The 27587-nt window shown below is 39.6% G+C and overlaps 1 pseudogene; it reads right to left on the reverse strand.

Moving 5' to 3' along the window:
* Positions 1–14388: 14388 nt before the first annotated feature.
* Positions 14389–14487, reverse strand: LOC132287330 (small nucleolar RNA R71; annotated as a pseudogene).
* Positions 14488–27587: the final 13100 nt, after the last annotated feature.

Consider the following 27587-nt stretch of genomic DNA (forward strand, 5'->3'; position numbering starts at 1 on the left):
TTTAACTTCTTCTTGTACTCTTTTTGTGTTAGGTCTCTTCTCATGGTTCTGCTCTTTTTTCTGCTAAAGGACCCAAAACTCTACCGAGGCTGCCACTAGTGCTCCGCCAGGGGGCCTTCGGTTAGTTGTCCGTACAAGAGCAGGCAGTTGCACTCGATCTCCACTTTTGCCAATTGAGGATGAGGCTCCTTCGGTTGTAGGGGAGGATAGTGGTTTGGAGGTTTCTTTTGACCCTTTTCATACCCTTGCCAACATCATTCAAGATCCTATCCATGCCACGAGGGAGGTACTTGCCTCTGATCTGAATGCTAACCATTTGCCCCCCACTCACTCGGGACATGGGATAAGAAAAGAGCTTGTCCCCTTGGCTCGAGGTCTTGGTTGCCTCATTGAGGAAGGGGAGATTGATACAAGGGCTAGGGATCCTACGACCGAGTTCCTTTCTAGCCCTAAGGCTATCTTTAATGCTAGTGACGGTGAGTCTTTCCTTCACTCTTCCTTGCTCGAGGCGCCTTGTTAACTGGTTTGTGATTTCTGAGATGCGTTTTTTGTCGTGCAGATAACGAGGAGGTGAGATACATAGTGACGAGGATACCGTAGTGATTGACTCTGGTGCCTCGAATCAAGGGGATGAGGATACCGTTAATGGCTCGCGTTCCTCAGTCCAAGAGGCTCATGAGGGAGATAATGGTGCCTTTGAAGATTTCGAGAATGAGGTAGAAGAAGCTCGGCACGCCCTTCCCTCTCCAGGTGCCAACGAATCCTCAGGTGGCCTAAGTCCACAAGGCTCAGGAGATGCATATGATGGGGGAGGCTCGGTAAATAAGGAAAATGATAACCTTGAAGATGATGCTCAAGTGGCCACCCCCCAAAGCGCCCCTCTAGGACCTCGTTCCCCCATCGTTGCCCCCCTTTCTTTAGAAGGTAGCACAGTAGAGGGTTCGCAGGTCCTCATCATTTGGGGTGGCGCGATGATGCCACCATCCCAAGTGCAGGTGTTGAAGGAGATTAAGACTCAATACCCCAATAGCTTCGAAGTCTTTGATCGTGTTGCAGAGTTTTTTCTCACATTTGTGTACGGGTCCCTATTTCGTTTAGTACAGACTCTTCACGAAGCCAGAGTGCAGCACCTCGAGGACAAAGACCTCAAATTCCTGGAGCGCGCTACGAGTGATCTCAAAAGGGCTCAGGTAGAGGTGGGCTGGATAGAGGAGCTCATTACCAGGGTTAGGATTAATGCGGACCACGAGAAGCGATTGGTCGATGTGAAGGACCTTCGTGACTGCCTTGGTAAGGAGGAAAGGATACTAGAATCGGAGGAGGCTCGCCTGAAGGAGCAACAAGAACAGCTGGAGGAACACCGCCAAATTGTGGCTTCTCTTAAGGAGGAGCTGGACAGGCAACTTTCTTTATTAGGTTCCGCGAGCCTAAATATGCAAGGTCTACCGTAGTTGTACCTTATTATTTCTATTGTCATTTGCACTTTTTTGGCTTGTAACCGTAATTCGTACTTAATGTAAGACTTTGCGTTGATAGACATGAGTTTTTGATTACGTGGTTTATTGCCAGTTTATTTTTATTTATTTATTTATTTATTTTATTTTTGTTTTTGCCTTTACATTCAGTGATGAATAGTAAGTAAAGAGAAGATAACGGAAGTCACAACCAGTCGGGAAGTAAGGAATCCCTCGCACCCCTGTTCATAATTTTATTGAACAAAAGATAGGGTTTCAGCACCCTTTTATAGGTTAAAAATTCGGGGGGGGGGGGGGGGAAGGGGACAAATACAGAAGATGTTAGTACTACTTTCAGGCGAGTACCTTTTTAACTGGGGAATGAGACAGATACATAAGATGTTAGTACTACTTTCAGGCGTATTACTTTTTTAACCGGGGAAGGGGACAGTATGAAGTTTCTCATTTTTTCATTTTCTTGCATTTTTTGAATTTTATGAATTTATTTTAATTCTGTACCTCGTTTTGCGTGTCACGAGGCTGCCGAGGGGCGTTTTAGTCATTTTCTCTTGCCGAGGGTTCTTGTGATGTATTTTTTTAATCATTTTAAGTCACTTAGAGGTGGTGGTGTCATTCTTAAAATTTTCGAGGTCGGAACGATTTTCGAGTTTGGGAACTTCTTGGTTTTCTCATTTAAGAAAGGGTTATTATGGACATTTCACTCATATATTCATATGAATATATCTATATATTTGGGATAATATCTTGGAGGATAGAGGAGGCATTAAATTAAATGAGCAAGGGCAAGATTAAAACTTCACTAAAAGTAGAAACCATCCTATGCTTGACAAGTGGCACCATTGGGATCACTTGACCAATGCAAGACCAACCTTTTTCCCCTTTCTCTTTCATTTTTGGGCGCCCCTCTTCCTCCTCTTTGTCTTTCACTATCCTTTCTCTATATTCTATATCTATACATCACATATATGTCTATATTAATTCAAGCCTTGATTTGAGGTGTTTGGAGTGAGTTTTAAGGAAGATTAAGAAGATATAGTTGAGGAGCTTGAGGAGGGCTTCCATTTGGCACCCATATTGCTAGGGTTTGGGGGAAAGTTCAAATTTTGGCTTAGCTTTAGGCCTTGTTTGGCTAATCACTTTGAGGTAGGGGTTTCTAAGGCCCATCTCTTGATTCTTTTGTGAATTACTTCTAAAGATTTGGTATATAGCATGCCTAGTTGTGAAAATTCATGAATTATAATTTTTATGCTTGTATGAAAATGTGCAAAGCTATGTGTTACTTGTTTTGTTATGATGAGATTGCTCCTATGATGCTAGTTCATGATGATATTTGCTTTTATGATGTTGTTTCATACTTTATTTGTTTGAACATCATGAATGATGTGTTGAACACTTAAAAAGCTATTATATTGATTACTATTCAAAGCATGCTATAAAATTGAGGGTTACAATGTATAAACTTTCATAGTATTAAACATGATGAGTCATTCATGCATAAGCATTGGGAAGGAAAATGGGAAGTTGATTTCAAAGGAAATGAAAATGGAATTTTAGGAAAAAGTTTTTTAAAAGGTTTGCGAAAAACCCGGCCGCCTAGGAGCTGCCTAGGGACCATGGGGTTAGTGTGGCCGATGCGGGATTGGGGAGATTTCCTTAGCGCGGTTGAGTTAATTGGGCCCCAAATGACGCCTTGGAGTTGCCTTGTGGTCAGGGACAATTAGTCAATCCTCCTCTCGTGCCACCATGGAGCTGTCATGGGACGGGTTGCACTAACGGTTTGGAAATGATGGTAGAAATGGTTTTGAAAAAAGGGGAATGACATGCATGGCATTGCATCCCATTGCACGGTATAATTTAGTTATGACTTGGACTGTCAACCTTGTTGCTATGTTTACCCTGGTATGGCATGATCCCTCTTTCTTACTTTTTATTCATTGTATGGATTTACGGGGTCTCAAGAGGTGTGTCTTAGGCACCACCTACTGAGCAATTTTGCTCACCCCTTATCATTAATATTTTTTGTAGGGCACGGCAAAGAAGTGGCGGACGACAATTCACCATCATCTTAGTGAAGTTGACGGACTTGGGTTCTTTTGTGTTCAAAGTGTATATTAACCCTTTTGTTGTAAATGATATTTGAGGACATTTTGTATCTCCTACATGTTTGGAAATGGTCTTGAGATCATTCATTTGTATTTGGTGGTCTCATTATGATTTCAACATCCATGTAAGGCCTTAAGGCCATATTTTTTATGTATGACACTTTCGCTTAATTTTAATGGTATATTGGACTCATGTATGGCCTTATTTGATCTTATTATTACCTAATTGTGTTAGTTTATCATAAAATAGAAGATTTAGGACAGGTTTGGGCTTTGAGTATGGTCACCAAGGGACTAAAGGGGTGCCTATAGGCATAAGGGTTCATTTTCAAGCTTTTTGTGGTGATTTTAAGGTTCTGGTCATCTTAAATCGGTTCAGCCCCTTTGAACCGGTTTAAGGGGTGCATTTGGTTCATATATAGGCATACTCCCATCTTGAACCGGTTCAAGATCCTTGAACTGGTTCAAGTCCTCCAGTGTGTCAATTTGCCTTCTTTAGTTGTCAGCTTAGAACACTTAATTTTGGACGGTCATAACTTTTTCATTCGGAACCCAAATAGGGTCATTCTTAAGCCCAAATTCAAGAATTTTGAGTTAGCTTTCCAATGAGACCAACCACATCCTCAAATTCCATTCATGTTGAGAGTTATGGCCGTTTTAGTGGGATAGTGTAGGGATTCCCTTTGAATTGGGAAATGGTACTTTTGGGAATTCATATCCGATGACCGTAGAACTTCACCGAACATTATGAAATAACTAAAATAATTGTTTTAGACCTAATTAGACTAGTTTGAGGTCTTATTACCCTCTTAAAATGAAAAATGACCATTTTACCCCTAGTGTGTCCGTGGGTTTGGTTAAGGATCCGATTAGCGATCTAGACCCCTGGTTTGGGTCGTTACAGACAGATACAGAAGATGTTAGTACTACTTTTAGGTGTAGTACTTTTTTAACCATTTGGCGTTTAACATACCTATGGTCTTCCTGTTTCCCATTCTGCCTATCTCATAGTAGCCACTGTCGCTTGTTACCCTGATTTCAAAAGGTCCCTCCCACTTGGGAGTGAACTTAGGCGCCGCAAGATTTTTCATGACATGTGGTGCAGCCTTCAGGACTAGGTCTCCCTCCTGAAATACCCGAGGTTTGACCATTGCATTATACACCTGGGCGACTCTTGTAATACCCCTAAAATTAAAAAGGATAAAATTTGGGATTTAAATTTCATTCTATGTGCATTTTTGTCTATTGATTTTGTGATTGTATGTTTATGTGACAAATTGTTATTTTATTTAATTATTTTATTTAAATAGCTTGTTGTCTTTAATTGTATTTTTGTTTTTCTGTAATTATTAATTATTTTTCTAGCATATCATAACTGTTTTAATAAATTAAGTGTGTGATTATCATTTAGGGTTTTGTTTTAATTCGTTTGAGATTTATGTTGGGCAGACTAGGGTTAATTGGAATTAGGTTTTGAGTAAAGTCTATAAATATATATCATACGTCTCCCTAGGGTTTGATAACCCTATTCACGGCACAGTGAAAATACAGAGAGTTTTGAGAGAAATTGAGAGACACAGTTGGGAATTTTTGGCCAAGGATTGTAGGCTGGACCAAGGAGGAAGGTTAAAGGATGTTTGTGGGCTAAACCAAGGGTGGCAGAGGAGGTTCAATGGAACTAATGTCGCCGGAAAAACCTAGGAAGAAGATGGTGAAAGGTTTCAGATCAAAACCTTTAAAGAGGCAAGTTTCTTTCCTTTCTCCTTCTCTTTGGCTTGTGTTCTGTGCACCTAGAGAGTCTCTAGGGTTTAAGTAATTATGAATTGGAACGTACATGCTTAATATATGTTTTATTGATGGTCTTTACGTGTTAAAAATCAATTCTGTTTAATGCTTGCAAGTTTTGTTTCAGTTTTCTGTTTTAAGCATGTTATGTTGTTAGCAATTTTTAGTTTTTGTAATTGTTTTTAACCTCTGTAAATAATTCATGGGGATGATTATATGGTGTTATAGGACTCTTAAGATCAGTAGTGAAGAGTAACAGAGGGGTTGGAATAGAACTGTTATTGCAAAATAGTTTCAGTGTTGTCTCTAAAGCATGTCTAGTTCGGTGGCAAATTTGATCTATGTAATTGATTCAAATGGTTATAATCAAACCTTTGGAATGCTAGTGGATATTAATAAGACTCTTAGTATTAGTTTTAGAAACCAACTGAAGGGTAAAAATAAGCCGGAGAAGAAGCAGAAGGACGGAACTGAATCAGAAACGGACCGAAGCTCTCACAGGGGGAGAGAGCCGGCTCCATGAAGGGAGGAGCCGGCTCCCCCATGAGTAGAGCCAGCTCTAGGAGGGTAGAGCCGGCTCTACCCCAGAAAATGGCGGCTTTAAGTCCCTTTAGAGCCGGCTCTAGGTTATTTTGGAGCCTGCTCTTCCATTTTAGGAGCAGGCTCTTCCACAGGTGTATTTTCAGAAGTTTTTGGGCGTTGTTTGGATGATTTTATGTGTTTCTAAACTATACTGGGAGTATGTTGGGGTTCTTAACTTAATGATTAAGTGTTAAATAGATCACTTGTGGCATGGTTTATGGCTTGGTGCTAAAATAATAAAATAGTTTTCAAGTAAGCAACTTAGCATGCCATTGACGGATAAAAGGAACTGTTTTGCTATGATTAATTTTTAGCAATTTCTTGGACAATATTATGATTGTAAAACTTATTTTAAATGCATGGTGAAGTCAATGATTTATCATAATTGATCTTTACATACGCTGGATGTTAGTTGTTGGATTATTAAATCGGTTCCCGCAACTATGTGGTTATAAGCTTGGATCTAAATTGCTGAATGTTAAACACAGTTCTACAATTATTTGAATATTGGTTTGGACTGTGAATTGCTAAACTTTAATTTATATGTTGTAATTTACATAGTTTTGGATGTTAATTGTGAAATCGTATATATTATTCTACAATTAATTGGATGATGGTTTTGAATTGAAATTTTTGGAGTAGTATATGAACTATTCTGCAATTACCTGGCTTTTGGTTTTGGATATTAAATTGCCGTACTATTTATCATAGTCTGTAATTTTTACATGGTTTTAGATTTTAATTGCTGAATTAATATATATTCTGTTAATTACATGGATATGGAGGATTATATGCACCGGTATAGGACGGTGTCATACTAGGGATGGTTTAGCTCAAAACGCATAAACCTAACCTATTGAATTAAAGGAAAGGATTGTAAAATATTGAATCCTAATTTTGTTTAAGTCAGATCAACTGAGTAAGTTCTGAGACTATCTGGATTAATTGATGTTTGTGGTTGAGGTCAGATCAACTGAGTAGGTTGAATGACCATTTGGATTTACTGTTGTTTGGAGTTAACTTATATTAACTGAATAAGTTGAGTGGTTAACTGATTATACGTTTTATGTCAGATCAACAAAGAATTGAATGATATACTTTGGCTTGGACGGATTTTAAATATATGATTATGGTACCACGAGATGAGCTTGAGTCTCAGACTCGTTGGTTAGGGTGCGTATATGCAGTGGATGCGTAGCTGGTTATAGTAGGTTGAGGTGTACCCTGTTAGGTCTAGGTACTCATGCCCAACTTTGGGTGCGTTTTTGCATGTTGCTTTCTTCAGGTTGAGACCCCCTACATAGTCCAGTGAATGTCCCTTAGTGTGGATATTTATATATGTATGAACTAGATAGCTATTGCTAAGATATCTAGGGTGTATCTGCGTATCGGGTCACTGTATAGATTGCAGTTAGGATAGAACTTGCATGTGGGCCTGACCCACTCTTATTTTTACAGGTGTTCGTCAGTTCCAGGCTCAGAGCTTGATCGTGCTGAGCAGATACAGTTATTCACTCCACCGATGACGTAGGAGTATTTCTTCTCGTTATGAGCATTGGATTTCTTTGCAGTTGTTCATATTCAGTATTGGAATTTTTAGTAGGGGTCCACGAGATGGATTCCCGAGTTGTATTAGATGTAAAGGGAAAGTGGGTGTATTCAAACTAGTTCTTGTATATAAAGTTTATTCGGAGGTTTTTTTTTCTATTAAAGGATTTTTATTTTAGTTCTTTTCAGCAAAATTTAATTTATTCCTGTTTTTTCTATATTGTATTCTGTGTTCGTTAAATTGCTAATTGATTTGATATCCTCGGGTTATCGGGCGTGGGCCTGGCCAACCCGCATCCGAAAATTCGGGGGTATCACAACTCTCTTCTGGTAGACTCCTAATTTGATTCGAGCTTTCTCTTTCTATTCTCCCAACCCTTCCAGTTCTCTGATTCTTGGATCAAAACTAACTTCACTTCTTGCTGCTAAGCTGGCGGAAGGAAAGACGATTTCCACCGGGAGCACTGCTTCGGTCCCATAGACCAAAGAAAATGGAGTTGCGGCAGTGGGGGTCTTGGTGGTAGTTCGGTAGGCCCATAGCGCGAGGGGTAGTTGCTCTGACCACTTGTCTCAATTTTCCTTTAGTGTCCTGCTAAATATCCAGACGAGGGTCGTGTTGGTTGTTTCAGCCTGCCCATTCCCCTTAGGATAGTAGGGGGTTGACTTCTGGTGAGTTATTTGGTAAGTTCCCAGGAGGCGGCAGACATGACTGTTCATAAAAGGAGTTCAATTATTCGAGAATATGACCTGAGGTACTCCGAACCGGCATATGATGTTTTCCTTAATAAAATTGACCACAACCTGCCATGTGGCCTTTGATAGAGCCTCCGTTTCTACCTACTTCGTGTATAATTTGGTGGCAACCAGAATCCATTTCTTCTTCCTTGACTCAGGAGAGATCGGGCCTATGAGATCCATTGCCCATGTATGGAATGGCCAGGGGGTACTTAGCGAGTGCAGCTCTACCGCTAGTGCGTGGATGGAGTGGTTATGGACTTGACACTCACGACACTTCTGCACGAGACTTTTGTTATCCGCCTACATTATGGGCCAGTAGTAGCCGAGGCGAATAAGGTAATCATATAACTTGTGCCACCCCTGATGCTCATCTTTGTGTGCCTGCTTCAAAACTTCACCCGCCTCAATGCTATTCAAATAGCGCTTGGGTGTTCCATCAAGCCCCCATGTTACCAGCTCGCCTTCATTGATAAAAAATCGCGATGCTTCCCTTCTTATCAAGGCGACTTCGCTTGGGTCTTGGGGGAGGGTCTGATGCTGCAAATAATCTAAGAATTTCTGCCTCCAATCTTCTTGTTGTAGGGCCACGCATTTGGGAACCTCGCGGAGCTTCTGACAAATTGTGCAGGTTTTCTACAAGCCCCTGTGTCTTTTGACATGGAGGGCCAATAATAGCCCTACTTTTGCACCCTCCGATATAAACAGATTAAATTGTCTCCGCATGTACTATCATGGATCTTTTTGAGTTTCTTCTCAGCCTCCTCAAGGCTGATGCATCTTGCCAAAGTGCCCCCCGGGGCTCTGTAATAGAGCTCCTTTAGATAGATGGTGAAATCCTTCAGAATGGTAAGAGAAATGCTACCCTTTTCACCCTTCAATTACAGCTCGAATTCCTTTCGCCAGTCCTCTTTTTCCCTTGGGTTAATGAAATCTTCATTGTGAAGAGACCACCTATCCCTCTTCTGGATCCTTATGTCAAACGAGTCACCAAGAAAAGATACCTTTAAGGCTAGGGTGGTCAGTGCATCTGGGTGCCGATTGAATGCCCTTAGGGCGTGTGAAATGTGTAGTTCATCAAAGCATGAGCTCAACTTCTCAATGGCGGTTCAGTATGCTGGTAGTGCGGGCTCTTTGATGGCATAGGTCCCGTCTAACTATCTCATTACCAGATTTGAGTCACCCTAAACCCGCAAACGTCAGATTCTAGCTTCCGGGGCTGCTAATAAACCCAACACCAAGGTTTCATACTCCGCAGTATTATTAGAACACCCAAAGGTTAATTTGTATGAGAGACTCTTTCCCACGCCCTCCTCAGAGGTCAACACAATCCCAGCTCCCCCTCCTATTGATGTGGACGATCCTCGAAGGACAAGGTCCAAACTGAGTTTTTTGTCGCGCAACAAGTAGATTTAAGCTCTTTATAGAGCAGCTCTTCTGGTACAGGCTCGAGCTCCCTTGCTGGGAATTGGGCCAGTAGGTCTGTCAAAGCCTGGCTGCCGATGGCTGTTAGTATGATGTATTGAATGTCAAATTTGGACAAGATCAGAAGCCATCGAGCATCTCACCCGAAAATGAGTGGTCTGGTTAAGAGGTACTTCAACGGGTCGCATCTTGTGACAATATGTATTGTATGTGCTAGAAAGTAATGGCGAAACTTCTTTGTTGCAAATACGAGTGACAAGCAATGTCGTTCAATGGGTAAGTATCTGACTTCCACGTTATATACCATTCTGCTGACATAGTAAATAGGCCGCTCAACAACATCATTTTTTTGGGCCAAGAGGGCCTCTATGGAGTGCTGGGTCGAGGTGATGTAGAGTCGCAGGGGGATGCCCAGCTGGGGAGCCATCATTGTAGCTGGTGACGACAGTAAATTCTTTACTCGCTCAAATGCGCCCTGATGCTCCTTGCTCATTTAAACTTTGCCCCCCTTTCATCAAGGACCCAAATGAATGGGTGACTTCCGCCAAGGCTAGTATGAAACGATGAAGGTAAGAGACCTTCCCAACAAAGCTCTTCAACTGCTTGAGGGAAGAGAGTGGTGGCATGTCAATGATTGTTCGGGCCTTAGCTTCCTCAATGTCAATACCTTGCCGATGTACCACGAAGCCCAAGAACTTCCCCGCCTCAACCCCAAAGGCGCATTTTAGTGGGTTCATTCGCATCTTGTATTTTCGGCACCTTTTGAACACCCTTCTCAAATCTGCCAAGTGATTCTCTTTGTGCCGTGACTTTACAACCAAATCATTCATATAATCCTCCACATTCTTATGCAACATGTCATGGAAAATAGCAGTCATGGCGCGCTGGTAGGTAGCCCTGGCATTTTTCAAACCAAAAGGCATAACTACATAATGGAAATTTCCCATCGGGGTGCAAAAAGTTGTCTTCTCTGTATCGCTCTACAACATTCTTATATGATTATACCCACTATAACCATCCATGAATGAACACATCTCATGCTCAGAAGTTGAATCAATCAATGTGCCAATAATTGGCAGAGGGAAGTCATCATTTGGGCAAGCTAAATTAAAATCCCGAAAATCAACGCAAACTCTGATCCGCCATCCTTCTTCTTAACAGGCACAATGTTGGCTAACCATGTGGGGTGTTGTATTGGCTTGATGAAACCTGTTTATAGGAGCTTCTGAACCTCCTCCTTGACCGAGCACCGGTCAAGTTCGAGTTCTGGGCAAAAGCTTCTTTGTGTCTGTTTTATCGACCGAGCACCGGGCCGAACATTCAAGTGATGTGCCACTATTTGCGGATCCAACCCTGGCATTTCATCATACGTCCAAGCAAAGACATCAATAAATTCTTTAAGTAATGCTACCAATGCCGTTTTCTCCAGTTCCCCTAAGTTTCAGGATACATAGGATAGACGAGGCCGGCCATCGCTAGACAGGTCAACTTCCTCCAAATCGGTCTGACATAGGCAAGCGGAGTTGGGCTATATCAACCCACGCTTCTCTTTCGGTACAAGTGGATGCGCCGAGCATACCTCAACATAGGGGCGTGGCCTCGCTCGAGGCTTTACCCCTCCCACACCGTTGATGAGCGCTGAAAAGTGCGTATTTAAACTCCTTAAGCTTAGTCATTCTCATACCTTTTATCTATCTTACTTTACCGTTTTAGATTGATTTCATATTATTTCTATTTTCAGGCACTTATCCCGAAAATAAGCTAACTCAGCCAAATAAGAGCTTAATTGAAGCAATTCTGAGATTAAACAAAGAAAGGAGCAAAGTGGAGAAAGAGAGAAGTAAATGAAGCCAAAGGTGGGAAGCAGCAAAGTTCGATCGATCCAAATTCAAGGTTCGATCGATCGAACATTGATAGATCTCAGTACTTCAAGATAGATCCAAACCTTGACCCAAAGCAGAAAGTCCAAAGTTCGATCGATCCAACACCACCCTTCGATCGATCGACCACTTTTGTCCTTATTCAAATGATTGATCTTATCCACAGCTGTACCACCCACTAACCACTTTTGTCCTTTTCCCAAAAATATCTCCCAAAATATCTCGAATTTGTCTTTTTCCCAAAAAGCTCAACCAATTGCATCGATCCAGCCTCAATTCGATAGATCTCAGCTAAGTTCGATCGATCTAAATCCAAGGTTCGATCGATCAAACTTCCTCCAGTGCGAAAAAGTTAAAAAGCCAGCTTGTTCAATCCGTCCTCTATCTAATCATTAGAGAATATTCTTTGCACGACCCCATCTCATTTTGTGTGTCACTTGACCTACCTATAAAAGGAATATGATGCACTTTTTGTGAGATATACAATTCTAGGGATTATTCTCAAAGGAGGCAAGCTTTAGGGAGGAAGAAGATGAGGAGGAGGCTAGAGACACCATTGGAGTTCTTCATCAACAAGGAGCTGATTTCTTCCATGGAGTTAGCCCTTGAGGGTTGGAACAACATCACCATGAGTGGCTAGACATCCTCTTGGGGCTCTAGTTAGCCCCAAGCATGCTTTCTATATCTTAATTTTGTGTATTATTGAGGGATTAGTGTTGTAATACATGTTTTGACACTTTTATATATATAGATCTTGATTATTCAATTATTTATGTGGTTAAATGCTTCCAATTGATCATTTCATTCTATCCATATGTCTATGTATGTTAGAATAGATGTTCATGTGCTTGTCTCTAGATTTTGTGTTATTGATGCATGTCTATGTGTATTGATGCTATAGATTTAGATATTGTCAAAACATAGTGCTTAATGGAATGCTCTTGTGATTTTCTTGATGGTTCATATTTATTCCTTGATGGATTGTGCCTCTCCCTTAGTTTATTTTCATGCTAGTAGTGTAGATGTAGTGTAGTTGTAGTGTAGTGTTAAATGTGAGGACAATCCATGCTTGTTGTTTGATGATCCATGCTTTTGAATGCAAGTAGCATATGTTTTTAACCTTGTGTTGTATTTGGATTGTGAGCTTAATGAAAGGATTAATGACTTATTTTGATCTATTGTGCCTTTCACATGTTGTTTAGACAATATATGCTTCATTGTTTAGATATATTGTGCCTTTCACATGATGTTTAGACAATACATGCTTAACTAGTCATCCTTGCTTGTTGAATCAACCAAAACACACACACACATCAATATTACAACACACCATTTGCCCTCATTAGTCACTTGTCAATGGTATAGAAATGCATTGCTTGGTGGTGATCTCTAAACCCCAAGACTCTTCTCTCTCTTATTTGCTTCTAGTTGCATTCTTTTGTTATCACTTAGTTTAATTTAGTTGCTCTTCAGTCTAATCAACCAACTAACCGACCAATTGTTTGATCACTCGACCTACTAGCCCTAATTGCAATTCCACAACCAAGTACGACTCCAATCCATTGGGACGATCCCTACTCACCCTAACTATATTCTTAGCAAAGGTAGTAGTGGCTTCTATAAATGTAAAACTTGGCCCTCGCCTTAATGCACACTCTTAAGCTTATGGTAGGACGACGACCATAGTTTTTGGCACCGTTGCCGGGGATTAGGCAATGTCGGAATTGTGGAATCAATTAGGAATTAGTACTCTTTTGGTCGTGTCTTTACTTTATTTTTATTTTTCTTTTTGGTTACTTATTGTGTTGTTCTTACATGACTAGGTGCATTGTTGGAAAGGAAGCAAGCAAAGGAGCATTCAAGCAAAGCAAAGAAAGTAAAAAGCTAAAAATTTTATAAAAAATTTGTTGAGTTAAGCTTTAAATTTGGAGTTGAAGTGCTAAAGGAATTTTGTGAGACTTTCTTTACTCAATCCCTTAGTTAAATCATCGGCCCGCGTGGAGGCTTATTTTTAATTGTTCTTTGCATCATTGTTGTTAAAGCATAGGAGTATGGGTTAAGTGTTTGTGGAAGAAGTCTAATTGCATTGTTGTGAAGACATAGTGTTTATCATTCTTTGTGCTTGTTGTGTTTTGCATTGTGCATGCATGGACATCGTTCATTGAGACCCACTTTTGTCCCTCTTGATTTACATCTTGAATCCATCGTTAGAAATCCTAGGGGAAGAGGAAATTCAAATAGAACTAATCTATCAATGGATGACTATAATGATGATCATGTTGAGGACCTTGGTCACATAGACCAACAAGGTATTCTTCATCCTAATGTGCACAGTGAGAACATACAAGTACCATTAAGCATGCCTAGGCCATACATTCACAAACCACCACAACAACAAGGCCAAGCTCTATATAGAATGCCAAGGCCAATGTATGATCCACAACCTCCCATCATCAATCAAGGAATTCAAAACCAAGATGTTCATGTTGCACCTCAAGTAGCTAATCCACCTCTTGCTTTAAGAGACCATTATGTGCCTAATAAGTATAATGCACCTACATGCATCCAATTGCCTCCATTTAGAGTACATCATTATGAAATTAAGCCACAAACCATTCAAATGCTTCCTAACTATCATGGACTTCCAAGTGAAGAACTTTACAAGCATTTGGATGAGTTTCTTGAAGTATGTTCCACCGTAAAATATACGGACATGTCGGAAGAGGTCTTAAGACTCAAACTTTTTCCATTCACCTTAAAAAATAAAGCAAAGTATTGGTTTATCACTTCTTGCGCAGAAATGCAACAAGAGTTCTTGAAGAAATACTATCCGGTTTCAAAAGCCAATGCTATGAGAACCTCAATTCGAGAATTTTCACATGGGGAAGGAGAAACATTTCATGAGGCATGGGAACGCTTCAATGAATTGCTTAGGAAGTGTCCACATCATGAGATACCTAAATGGCAATTAGTTCAATATTTCTTTGAGAGCTTATCGGACAATTACAAAGGCATGGTTGATGCTTCCATGGGTGGTTTATACATTGATAGGCATTAAGATGACGTGTGGCGTCTTTATGAGAGCATGAGTGAAAATTCTTTGCATAGAACATTATCATCCAAGAATGGTAGAAATTCACAAGGTAGGAAGAGTGTTGGCTTACATCAAGTCGACCATTCAAATGAAATAGCCGCCGAAATGAAGTCTTTATCTCAAAGGTTTGATCAATTTTTGATTAACCAAAACTCGACGAACAAAGTATCTTCCTTCCCTAACCATTCTCATTGTGCATCAAATGAAACATGTATGACTTGTTCTAGTGTTCTTCATTCTACTTCTCATTGTCCTCACGAACAAGTGCAAAATGAACCTAATGAACAAGTCAATGCAGCTTTTGTGAACTAAGGGAACAATCCTTATAGTACTCATTATAATCCAAGTTAGAAGAATCATCCGAATTTCTCTTAGAAAAACCAAGGAGATGGCTCAAACCCTTCCCAAAGCGGTTTTCAAGGGAAGTACATTCCACCTCCACTTCAAAACCAAGGATCCCAAGGTTATAAACCTTATCAATCACAAGGGAATCAATTTGCTAATTCTCATTTTCCCAACCAATCTTATTCCCAAGGAAATACTAGAAGTCCTGCCTTTGAAGAAAAAGTTTTGAATGCTTTGGGCACTTTAGAGGCTAACAATCAATTGCTTCATTCTTACTCTCAGTCTATTGCGAAGCTAGAAACCCAAGTTAGGCAAATAGCAAGCACTCTCAATGTAAGAGAGAAGGGAAAGATGCCTATTAATGCCCCACCTAAGCAACAATGTGTTGTGGAAACCCATTCCTCATCGGAAGGCCACACCATTGAACATGTTAATGTGGTGACTACCTTGCGGAGTGGCACGATTGTGGACAATCAAGTTAAAATGTCCAATGAAGAGAGTGAACTGGTACAACCTCAAGTTGTCACCCGTCCTATTTCACATCCCATTCCTCCTTCATTGCATATGCATGATCTTGTAAATGAGAAAGTCTTGAAAAATGTGTTTGAAAAAGAAGTTTTGAAAGATAATGTTGAAAAAGTTTTGCTGAAAAATGATTTGAAACAAAGTGATTTGAAAACTTCTTGTGTTGAAGAGAGTTCAAAAGGAAATTCTAAAAAAGCGTTTGAACCAAAAGTTCCATTTCCGGATGCCTTAAAAGGATCCATTTCAAAAGACAAGCAAAAGGCAAAAACCAATGAAATTATAGAAATGTTTAGGCAAGTAAAAGTTAATCTTCCACTTTTGGATGCAATCAAGCAAATTCCGGCTTATGCCAAATTCTTGAAAGACTTGTGCACCCAAAAGCGGAAAAACAAGAGCTAAGCACCAAGAAAAGTGGTTTTGACCGAGCAAGTAAACTCAATTTTGCAACATAATACTTTGCCAAAGTTTAAAGACCCTGGTTCACCTACTACTTCATGCATTATTGGTGATCATATCATTAATCGGGTGCTTCTTGACTTAGGAGCAAGTGTTAACCTTCTTCCATACTCGGTTTATGTCAAATTGGGCCTAGGTGAATTAAAACCGACGTCGGTAGTTTTGCAACTTACCGACCGATCTATCAAGAAGCTTAGGGGTTTCATTGAGGATGTTTTGATTAAAATTGATAAATTCTTCTTCCAGGTTAATTTCGTTGTCATAGACATGGTACCGGTCCCCAATCCTAAAAGCCAAATTCCCGTTATCCTTGGCCGTCCTTTCTTGGCAACCGCTAATGCCAACATTAATTGTAGGACGGGGATAATGAAGATCTCATTTGGCCACATGAAGGTGAAGTTGAATATCTTTAATTCCACACCCAATTCATTTGACAAGTATGAAGGAGAGGTTAATGTTGTAGATAAATGTTATGATCTTCAATGTCAAGGAAGTGAGCTTTTGTGTAAGACCAAAACTTCAAAGGGATCATCTTCAACCTTACATTCTCAAAGTGTTGTTTCAAATTCTTGCATTGAAAGGGCATGAAAGCCCAAAGGTTGTGATTGCATAGACAAAGGATCAAAAGTTTCTTTTGAGCTTAATCCAATAAGTTCTTCAAAGAACCATTTGTTGGGTGGAGTTCAAAGCATCTATCACCCTAATAAGGAGGGGATGCATTACAAGATCTTTGATCAGGGCTAAAAGAGCCCAACGTCTTGCTAGAGACGTTAAAGACTAGCAACGACATTTCGTAGGGTATCAAAACCCTATTCCTCCCCCATTTCTGTCTTAAATTTCATTTCTTGCGAAGTCTAGATACTTGTTTTTGGTTCATATGCATTGATAGGAACTGTGATTAGGATTGCATGAATTTTTGTGTTGTGATTGAGCATTTTGCATAAGTTCGATCGACCTCAAATAAGAGTTCGATCGATTGAACTTCCACCTGCATCCAACACTTAGAAAAAATTTCGATTTACATCCATCTGCATCCAAATCACCTCTCTGTCCTATCGTTCGAACTTATTCTTAGATCGATCAGGAGCCCTTCGATCGATCCAACTTCAAAGTTTGATCGATCTCATGATCCAACACTTAGAAAAATTTTGAGCCTGCATCAACCTGCATATTCAGCTCTCTGTCTCATCGAACATTCCAAGATCGATCTGAACTTCTTTAATCGATCCAACTTCAAAGTTCGATTGATCTTCAAGTTCCAACACTTAGCCAATTTTCTGAGCCAAAAACCTGCATATTTTTGTCCTCTGTCTGATCGATCGAACTCTTGTTCTGATCGATCTCAGTTCTTCATTTCATTATTTTGACTTTGTTTTGACTTTTCAAATTTCAAAAATCCAAAAATATTTTTATTTTTATTTTTATGTTATTTTATTTTCATTTCATTTCATTTTATTTTATTTTTAAAAAGTTTTCAAAAATACAAAAATATTTTAGTTTATTTAGTTTTTAATTATTATTGTTTATTCAATAAAAAAAAATAATAATCCAAAAATATTTTATTCTATTTTATTTTATTTTACAATTTTTAATTTCAATTCTAATTTCTAATTTTAGTTTTTCATTTTTCAAAAATTTCAAAAAGTTCAAAAAATACTTTGAGGAGAGTTCATTAAAGTTCGATCGATCTGAAACTTCAGTTCGATCGATCGAACTAATCAGGAAATGTTTCTAAAAATAGACTTGGAGGGTCTCAAGATCGATCATTTAGATCGATCCAACCCCCCCTAACCCTTGCTTCCCTCATCGACACTGTGCACTCTCTATCTTCCTCATCTCCGGTGACACCTCCGGCGACATCAAGCTCATCCCGAATCTCACTCCCTCTTCATCTCCACTTCTCTCTTCGGTTGAGGTAAGATCCGAGGCTTCATTTAGGTTTTGAAGCTTAGATTTTATACATAGATGCTTTACATGTTCAATCCATGCCATTTTCATGATAAATTCGCCATTATTGAGCTTTGAAGCACTGAGTTTACATGTTTATATAAATGTGTATATGCTTCGTATGTATATATATGTGTTTGATCTATCTTTGGGATGATGGGCCATGATTGGGTGATGATTATTGTTGATTTGTTATGTTGATGGGCCCACGAACACGTTCGTGTGGGCCCCGTGCTTCTAAAGTCACAGATCTGTGACTGTTTACATTCATCGCACAGTTCGATCGATCGAACTTCAATCTCAGATCGATCTTGAGAGATCAATCGAACTCATACCTCAGATCGATCGAAGTTTTGAGATCGATCTCAAACCTTTTTGTGATCGATCGAACTTCACAGATCTCACACACACGCTTCATTCATCATGCATTATGTTCATGCTATCTCATATATGTCTAATGCCTGTGATATTCCACATTGGATGCATTTCATACTGACATTGTTTAGCATGTTTCATATCCTATCACTTGCATAGATTCATGTCATCTATATGATTTGTCTATCTTATTTGACATGCATGTTTCTATTTTGTGCTTTCAATTCTTAATTCTGGTACTAACTCCCCTTGCCAGTTTTTAAATTATCTTTCAGGCTATGACTAAGCGCAAGACCGTTGCCAAGAGGCAACACGGGCCTCAGAGACGTATTAGACCACGGCTAGAGGAGCTAGCAGAGCCCTCTCATGCACAGGAGGAGCCAGTACAGCCTACTCTACCTCAGTCACCTGCTCATGAGGCTGAGGATAACCATATTCCATCCACCTCTGCAGTTCATCCTGCATTTACACCATCACCATCTCCACCACATGCTGGAGCTGAGCATTCACTAGTACCATCTCCACCACGCCAGCCAGCTCAAGAGCGTGATAGGCCCGCACCTAGATATGCGCATTTGGCAGTAGACCATGAGTCGGTGTACGACACAGCCTTTTTCTCCAGATCGGTGCTGACCCGATCAGCTTACCACAACATCATTCAGAGGGGCCTTGCAGCTATTCTTGCCCCAGTTACAGAGCCAGTCTACCCGCGGCTGGTACGGTTGTTCTTCCAGAACCTCCGACCATCCCCGCGTACCACAGTAGAACTGGTCACTACTATAGATGGCCATCAGATCACTATCACTGTGGACTCGCTAGCCCGCTCTTGCCATTGTCCACATAGATGCCTTCCGGAGCTCCAGGAGTTATATCCGGTGCTATACAGGCCTTCTTATGCCGACATGACGGTATTTCTTACAGGTCACCATACCGATGGCGAGACGTTCGCCACCCGCACATTCCTTCCAGATGACCTATGGTTCTTCGATTCCGTTCTTTTTCGGAATATATATATGGCCGGGCACAAGATCCAGCGGAGAGTAGACTATCTGACAGCCCTCGACGCTTTCTACACGGGCCACTGGGTATCTATTCCCGCGCTCATCTGGAGCGTGATGGGGAAGCTATTTGATGAGTATATTAGCAAGGAGACGCCCGGACGGGCTAAAACTCTCCCATTCGGCCACCTCATCACCCAGATTTTGATTGACCAGCGTTACCCTATTCATCCTCGGGAGCATCCTGAGAGAGATTCCTGTCATTTCTTGAAGAAGGACTGGAACAAGAGCTACAATGCCATCATTACTAGACTGTAGAACCATGTGGTAGTGGCTGCAGAGGAGCTAGAGGCAGAGGCAGCAGTAGCTTAGGCAACAGCAGCAGCAGATCCCGCAGCGGACGATGTACCATTCGGTCCGGCTGTCGAGCATATATATATTGATTTAGAGCGCCCTGCAGACACTACAAAGCAGCACTCTCCAGCTGGGTCGCCCATTCATGACCAGGAACAGACTCGGGAGTTTTTTTTCTGATACATCTATACCTGAGGCTCCAGATCTAACCCTCGGCTTTGGAGCATGCCTGCAGACTCTTGAGGATGCTGTTGTTGCTATACGAGCTGATCTTACGGCCCACAGAGCTGATTTTGCTACCTTCCGTATGGATGTCGCGACTATGTTCCGAGATCTATCTAAAGATATCCGCGGAGCCCGACCTGCCCGTCCTACCTCATCATCCTAAGTTCCCAGTTCCTTATATCTTTTGATCCATCTCTACTCTCTGATCTCTATTTTTGTCACTGTACATTACTATTATTTTTGCAGCCGGTCTGTCGGCTTTGATATTTCTGTTGTACCTGCACTTTATCTATTTTATATATCTGTTTTTGCTATGGATGTCATATGATTATATTCTCATATCTGTATGTATGATTATATTCTCATATCTCTCATCTCTTTATCTGTTTATCCCATTTACACTTACATGTCCACTGTGCACTACTTATCCCATTTTGTTATCTGATGAGTTTATCCAAGTGCCAATTTTCAGGACCACAGTTCATCCCAAGTTTGGGGGGGGCCATGCCACCCACTTCGGATACTTCAGTCCCGATCATTCTATCCTTAGTTGCACTGGTATACTCTTTCCCTTATTCTCTTGCACATTGCGGATATTGTGCCATTTAAGTTTGGGGGGAATGGTACTTTGCAGTGTTAGTTTTAAATTTCAAGATTTTGAGCATGACTTGTGTATTTGAGGGATATTTCTATGATTGGTCCATATCTAGCTATGATTTTGATCTTTTTAGGACTATATTGCTTAAAATTTAAAAATTGCTTGACTTGAGAGTCCAATACTCCTTGTATGCCTTGTGGAAGCCATTTAGGAGTAAATTTTTCAAAAAATTGATATCTTGTTTGCACTTGTGGTCCATATCATCTTGATTTTGTGATTGTTTTGAGATTCACTCTAATATTCTACACTAACACAGGCGCACACTAGCATTCATTTGTGGGGTACATGCTTTGTTGACTATTGAATTGGTTATATCCCAATTTGGCTAGTAGTGCATTGAAAGCTTTCATTCTTAATAAAGGTGGATAACAACCCCTTTTCACTAAGTAGCTGGGATTCTAGCCTCATCAAGCATTGAACTTCTCGCGCCGAAAGGTGGAGGGCCCAAACTCTAGGTTAATAATTGAATTTGCTACAAAAAAAAAAAAAAAAAAAAAAAAAAAAAGTGAGGACTTCTCCCAAATGGTGAGAAGTGGGAAATGATTAGATGGAGGTTGATGAACGCTGAAAAATGCGTTTTTAAACCCCTTAAGCTTGAGTGTTCTAGGACCTTTATCTATCTTATTATTCCATTTTAGTACTTATTTGTGTTTTTGTCTATTTCAGGTCAATAATGTTAAAATGGGCTAAAAATGGTTTCTTAAGGCCTTTTTGGAGTCAAACTAAGTCTTAGTGATGATCCGGAGCAAAAGGAGGTTGATTTGGAGCAAAAAGAGGCTGATGCTGAAAATCTGCCAAGTTGGATCCATCCAACTCTCAAGTTGGATCGATCCAACTTTTTGAGATCGATCGCAAAAAAAGTGAGATCGATCGAACTTTTCTCAGATCGATCGAAAATCAAAGTTGGATCGATCAAACTTTTGCTGGCAGCGAGCTGTCTTATTCCTGTGCGCGCCTAAAAGTCCACCTACCACATAGTACGGGATTAGATATTTTTGGAGCTATATTCCTGACTTAGTGACTAAGAAAAGGACCTTCTATATAAAAGGAAGTGACCCATTTTGTAAAAGAGCTTTTTTTATCATTTTATTTTTTACATTATATTTTTTATTTCTCTCTCTAGCAAAGTTGGAGATTAGGGTTAGAAGAAAATGGGGAAGTGGAGGCACATCTTAAGACCCATCTCTAGATCCACTCTTTCTTCATCTCTAGAGCTTCAAAGAAGAAGAGGAAGAAGAAGATGGAGCCATGTTTAGAGCTTGATTTCATGACCACATCTACCTCCTCCATGATTAGCTAGATTTACACTTAGGGCTTGGATGAGCCCTAAGTCTTGTGTAATCTAAACCCTTGTATTTCTATTTTTGGGGATTTATATATATTGTTGTGATTAGTGTTCTAACCTTGTGAATTTCATGAATCTTGGTATATTTCTATGATTTATATGGTTTAATTCTTCCTATTAATTCTCTAGTTTATTTACATGTCTATGTGTGATTAAATTAGGAATTATTTCTTACATGATTCATATGGATTAATTCTTTCTATTGATTCTCTATTTGATTACATGTTGTCTTATGTGTGATTATTTAGGAATTAATCTCTACACTAGTTTTTCTATGTTAATTGCATGTCTATGTGTGGTTGATTGAAAATCTAGTGATGGCTAAGCATGGGTTTTCATTGAATGAGTTTGTCAATTAATTTGATGGTTTATACTTATGCTTGATGGGTTGTTCTACAATTTAATTCATACTTGTAGGTAGGTAGACAATCTAAGCTTGCTTAGATATTCCATGGCTTATTATTGCAAATTCCATGATTCTCTAGATTGATATGTGTTACAATTATTGCTACTTCGATGGGTCATGCTTAATATTGATAGGTTGTGCTACACTTAGTTTAGGTAGACAATTCATACATAAATTAGATGGTCCATGCTTAATATTGCAATTGGTAGTCGCATTTTGTTCACAACAATATATTCCCCATTAATGGAAAGCAAGTGGTTAATTACACGAGCTTAGTGGCGATTCCAACACCCTAAGTCCTCTCTTCATATCTCTTAAATCCCTATCTCTAATTAGTTTTATTTCACTTTCATTTTAATTAATTGCTTTCTAGAGTAATCAACCAATCTCTATCTTTTGCAATCTTGTGATACGCTAGAGTTTAAGTTAAATTCCAACACGTATAATCTCTTGGGACGATCCCTTCTCACTCAAACTACATAGTATAGGTGTTAAGCGGTTTATAAATTTAAAGTATGATGCCCACTTGACACAAATTTCCAAACTCAAAGTGTTGTGCATTATTTTGTGCACACGCTCAGGTCTCATCAGAGGTTGTCTTGATTTGTAGCCTAGTTGATTTGAGCTTATAAGTCCGTAGGGGTATTTGAATGCCTAATGCCCTAAAACCGTCTAGTTTGGGAGTCATTGACCTAACGCTCGACCTCATGAATCACTAGAAAGCTTAATAGATCAACACATTGCACCATGCTTCCATTTTTTATCCTAAAAAAAAAAAAAAAAAATCAAGTGAAAAGAATAAGCGTACTAGAACAATAAAGCTTTAATAAAAGGTCCACTTTTTATCTTGATGATTGGTACTAGATTTGTGTGCTAGTTTGAGGGTAAGGATGTGATCATTTCTTTAGTTGGCTAAGATAGCAACATATTTGATGTCGGTCCACTCAAAAAGGATTCTAAAGTTGTTTTGATTTGCATGATCATTTTCTTGATGTGTGGAGGACCATACTTGCTTGCTTGATGTTGAGATTTTGGGAGATTGCTTAGAAATGTTTGAAAAATTACATACTTGAGGTAGTTTTCTCCCAATGCTTGTTTACAATATTGGTACCTCTTTTGAAAGAGTGAGCTTAATGTTTGTGGGTACCATTTTTAGAAACCCTCACGAGACTTCACTCGTCCACTAGGGGTAACCTAGGGGTTTAAAAGGCTTGTTGCATGTGCTAAGTGCAATTGTGTTCCCTACGAAACTGGCATTATCCATTTATTGTTTTCTAGATTCATACTTGTATAGTTGTTCATTTCATTCCTTTACTTTCTAGTTCATTGCTAGGGACTAGTAATATTTAAGTTTGGGGGTGTGATGAGCGCTGAAAAGTGCGTATTTAAACCCCTTCAGCTTAGGCATTCTAGTACCTTTATCTATCTTACTTTACCGTTTTAGATTGATTTCGTATTATTTCTATTTTCAGGCACTTATCCCGAAAATAAGCTAACTCAGCCAAATAAGAGCTTAATTAAAGCAATTCTGAGATTAAACAAAGAAAGGAGCAACTGCACAGACTTAACATAGATAACCAGTAATCCAGCTAGTCATTCAGCTTGTGCAGCTTCTTTGACTTAGCCTAAATATAAGTAGGATTTATTTTTAATCCATTCCCTTATTTCGTATAGGTAGGATATAGCAATTTTGAGCCAAATCCAAACCTAGTATGTCACCGTCCCATACCGGTGCATATAATCCAATCCATCCGGCAGTTAATAGAATAAATAAAAATATAACTATCAACCAATCCATACATTCCACAATTGACAATAAAACACTAAGTACAAATATCAATTGTTCCATATTAAGCATGATAAAATGATTGTCAATTAACAAGCTTAATTCATACTACTATGCAAGGTCCACTAATTGATATTACAGTTTATACATGTAAACCAATTAATTCTAATCAACCATAATAGAATATAAATGTTCACAGGTTTATTTTTAGTAATTCTGGAACATGACTAATTGCAAATCATCATTAAGAATTTTAATACCAAAGCTTCAACATCTTGCAGTTCCTCCCATCCAAACTGTAAACCAACTTAGGCCCAAATAAGCATACTAAACCATTTAAATCCACACGCTTATTTTATAACATTGGGATAGGTTTAATTGAGAATTTTATTGCTAAGAATTGCTATTCTAAGTGTTAAGCAATTCTGCATCCTTTCATAACAAAAACCCAGTAAACTGATTAATTAAGCATTGTCCACTGTCGCATTAAAACAAAGTTGTTTTATTTTGCATAAATCTTCTCTCAAGGATTTTAATCAAGCTTAGACCACCTCTAAACACCTCAGTATAGCTTCCAACAGAAACTGAAAATCCCAAAATCCAAGTTCTGTAGCCCACATAGTCGCAGAAAATTAAAAAAACGCACACCCGAGGGAAGAGCCTGCTCCACCAAAAGAAGAGCCTGCTCTTCCCATCTTGGAGCCGGCTCTACTAGAAGAAGAGCCTGCTCCAAGACCCCTAGAGCCAGCTCTACTTAAAAGTAGAGCCTGCTCTTCGTCCGGAAGAGCCTGCTCTTTAAAACAATAAGCCGTCTCTCTCTTTGTTCTTCATCGTTTTCAATTCCGGTGAGTTTCTGATGAACTGACCTTCATACCTAGGGTTCCTAAGTGTTTAAATCAGGTTCCAACTTATACCAGAATCCACTAAATTCATTGTTCAGTTACTAAAATTAATTAAAACATGAATTTTGCATCAAGAGTTTAATACGAGCAGTTTAAGCATTTCGGAGCATCGACTGTTGTAGCAAATCAAGCTTGCAACCTAAATTAATTCTAGTGCTTCCCAACATGCTATAGAACTAATTAAAACCATTACTCACCAGTTTACACGAATTAAACAGAGGTTACACAAGGAAGAAAATTAAAACAAACAATACATACGTTTCAACTACAATCAGTTTTAAAACAACAGAGGTACAAGAAATCTAGTTTAATTTTAATCCTTAACAGTTCCCTGGAGTTGTGTTAGACATGCAAAGAACACGAGGCAACGGGAAGGAGTGAGGATTAGAACTTGCCTTTAGGTCTCAGTTTGAAACCTTGCACCGTTGCTTCCTAAATTCTCCGGCGAACTCCGACTACTGTAAGCCTTCCTCTGTTCTTTCTCTCTGCCTCCACCGACGTGTTTAAGTTCTAAAACCCTAGGTAAACCTTAATGTATATATTTATAGGATTAAGGTTACCCTAATTCTAGTCCTAATACTAGACAGGCAACTAAGTCGGCTAAAGAAAAATAAAACAAAACCCTAAGTTCAATTAACGAAAAATAGAAAATAAAATAAAATACAATTTAATAACTAATTAATTAATTCACAAACCACCACTAAATAAATAAAAACTAATTAATTAATTCACAAACCACCACGAAATAAATAAAAACAAATAAAGTCACACTTAATCAACAAATTCATAACTAAATAAATAAAAACACAATTTAAATAATTAAATAAATTCCAGAACTATCCTTGTTAAATTAGGGGTATTACATTCTTCCCCCCTAACAACAGGAATTCCGTCCTCGGAATTCGCTCTTACCTTCTTCCCAAAATTTAGGAAACTGCGAGCGAATGACATCCTCCCGTTCCCAAGTAGACTTAGCCTCATTGTGACGACTCCACTGAACACGAACCAAAGGGATAACCTTGTTACGAAGGATTTGATCCCGACGGGCGATAAAACGACACGGTGACTCCAAATAAGTTGCATCCGACTGCAACTCAATCTCTCCAACATCGATATGCTGATACCTATCCTCATCGCGCAGAAATTTCTGCAACATGGAAACATGAAAACATTGTGTACACGATCTAAAGTATTCGGAAGTGCCAACCAATAAGCAACAGCTCTAACTCGATTCGTAACCATGAATGGACCGACAAATCACGGTGACAACTTCTCTTTCTTCCCAAAGCGCATAACACCTTTCATAGATGACACTTGAGTAGAACCTGATCTCTAACCCTAAACTCCAAAGCACGAGTACGACGATCGGCATAACTCTTTTGCCTACTCTGAGCAGTGTGCATGCGGTCTCGAATAAGAACAATCTTCTCAGAAGTATCTTTAATAGACTCAGGACCCAAGAATCTGCTCTCACCAACCTCCATCCAACAAACAGGTGATCGACACGGGTGGCCGTATAACGCCTTAAATGGTGCCATCCCAATAGTCTTTTAAAAACTATTGTTATAAGCAAACTCCACCAGCGGTAAGTAACCCTCCCAGTGGCCCTTGAAATCAAGAACACATAACCAAAGCGTATCCTCCATTATCTAATTCACCCTCTCAGTCTGTCCATCAGTCTGAGGATGATAAGCAGTACCAAGGTGTAATTCAATACCCAAAGCCTGCTGAAAACTCTTCCAGAATCCGGATACAAAACTCGAATCCCTGTCTGATATAATAGACAATGGAATGCCATGCAACTTCACAACTTCTAAAATGCAAAATCTCGCCACTGCTCCGAAGTGAAGTCAGTGCAAAAAGGTAAGAAATGAGCGGATTTCGTCAGTCTGTCCATGATAACCCAATGGAATTGTGATCTTTGAAGGAATTTGGCAATCCTTCCACAAAATCCATAGAAATGATCTCCCATTTCCACTCCGGTATCGGTAGTAGCTGTAGAGCTCCTGGTGGCCTCTGATGATCAATCTTGACCATCTAACAAGTACTACATCAGAAGACAAAAAGAGCAATGTCCCTTTTCATACCTGCCCACCAAAATCGCCGTTTCATATCCTGATACATCTTGTCTCCTCCTGGACGAACAGAAAACTCAGAGTGATGAGTCTCAGTCATCACATCCTTCCTCAAAGTATCAGCAGAAGGTACACCTAACGTCCCTTGTACCGTAAGCCTCCGTCAGCCCCAATATAGTAAATTGGAACCTCCCCAGAAGCTATCCCTATAATTTTGTCAATACACTGCTGATCCGTGAGTTGTGCAAGCAAAACCTTGCGAATGGTAGAATGTGTAACCACTAAGCAAGCCATAAAAGCATTCGATAACTCATCCATAATCCTCAAAGCGTTCCACTCAGTGGTGAATAAAGTAGAAAGGCTACCAATAGGTCGGCGACTGAGCGCATCTGCCACCACATTCGCTTTCCCTAGATGATACTGTATAGAAAAGTGATAGTCTTTTACAAACTCCCACCATCTCTACTGTCTCACATTCAACTCCCACTGAGTGAATAAATACTGCAGACTCTTGTGATCATTGAATAATCTGAAGGACTCACCCAACAGATAATGCCTACCTAT

Source organism: Cornus florida, unplaced genomic scaffold, assembly GCF_030987335.1.
Source record: "Cornus florida cultivar Cherokee Brave unplaced genomic scaffold, ASM3098733v1 CherokeeBrave_3.0.0_Hap2_Chr11, whole genome shotgun sequence".
NCBI lineage: Eukaryota > Viridiplantae > Streptophyta > Magnoliopsida > Cornales > Cornaceae > Cornus > Cornus florida.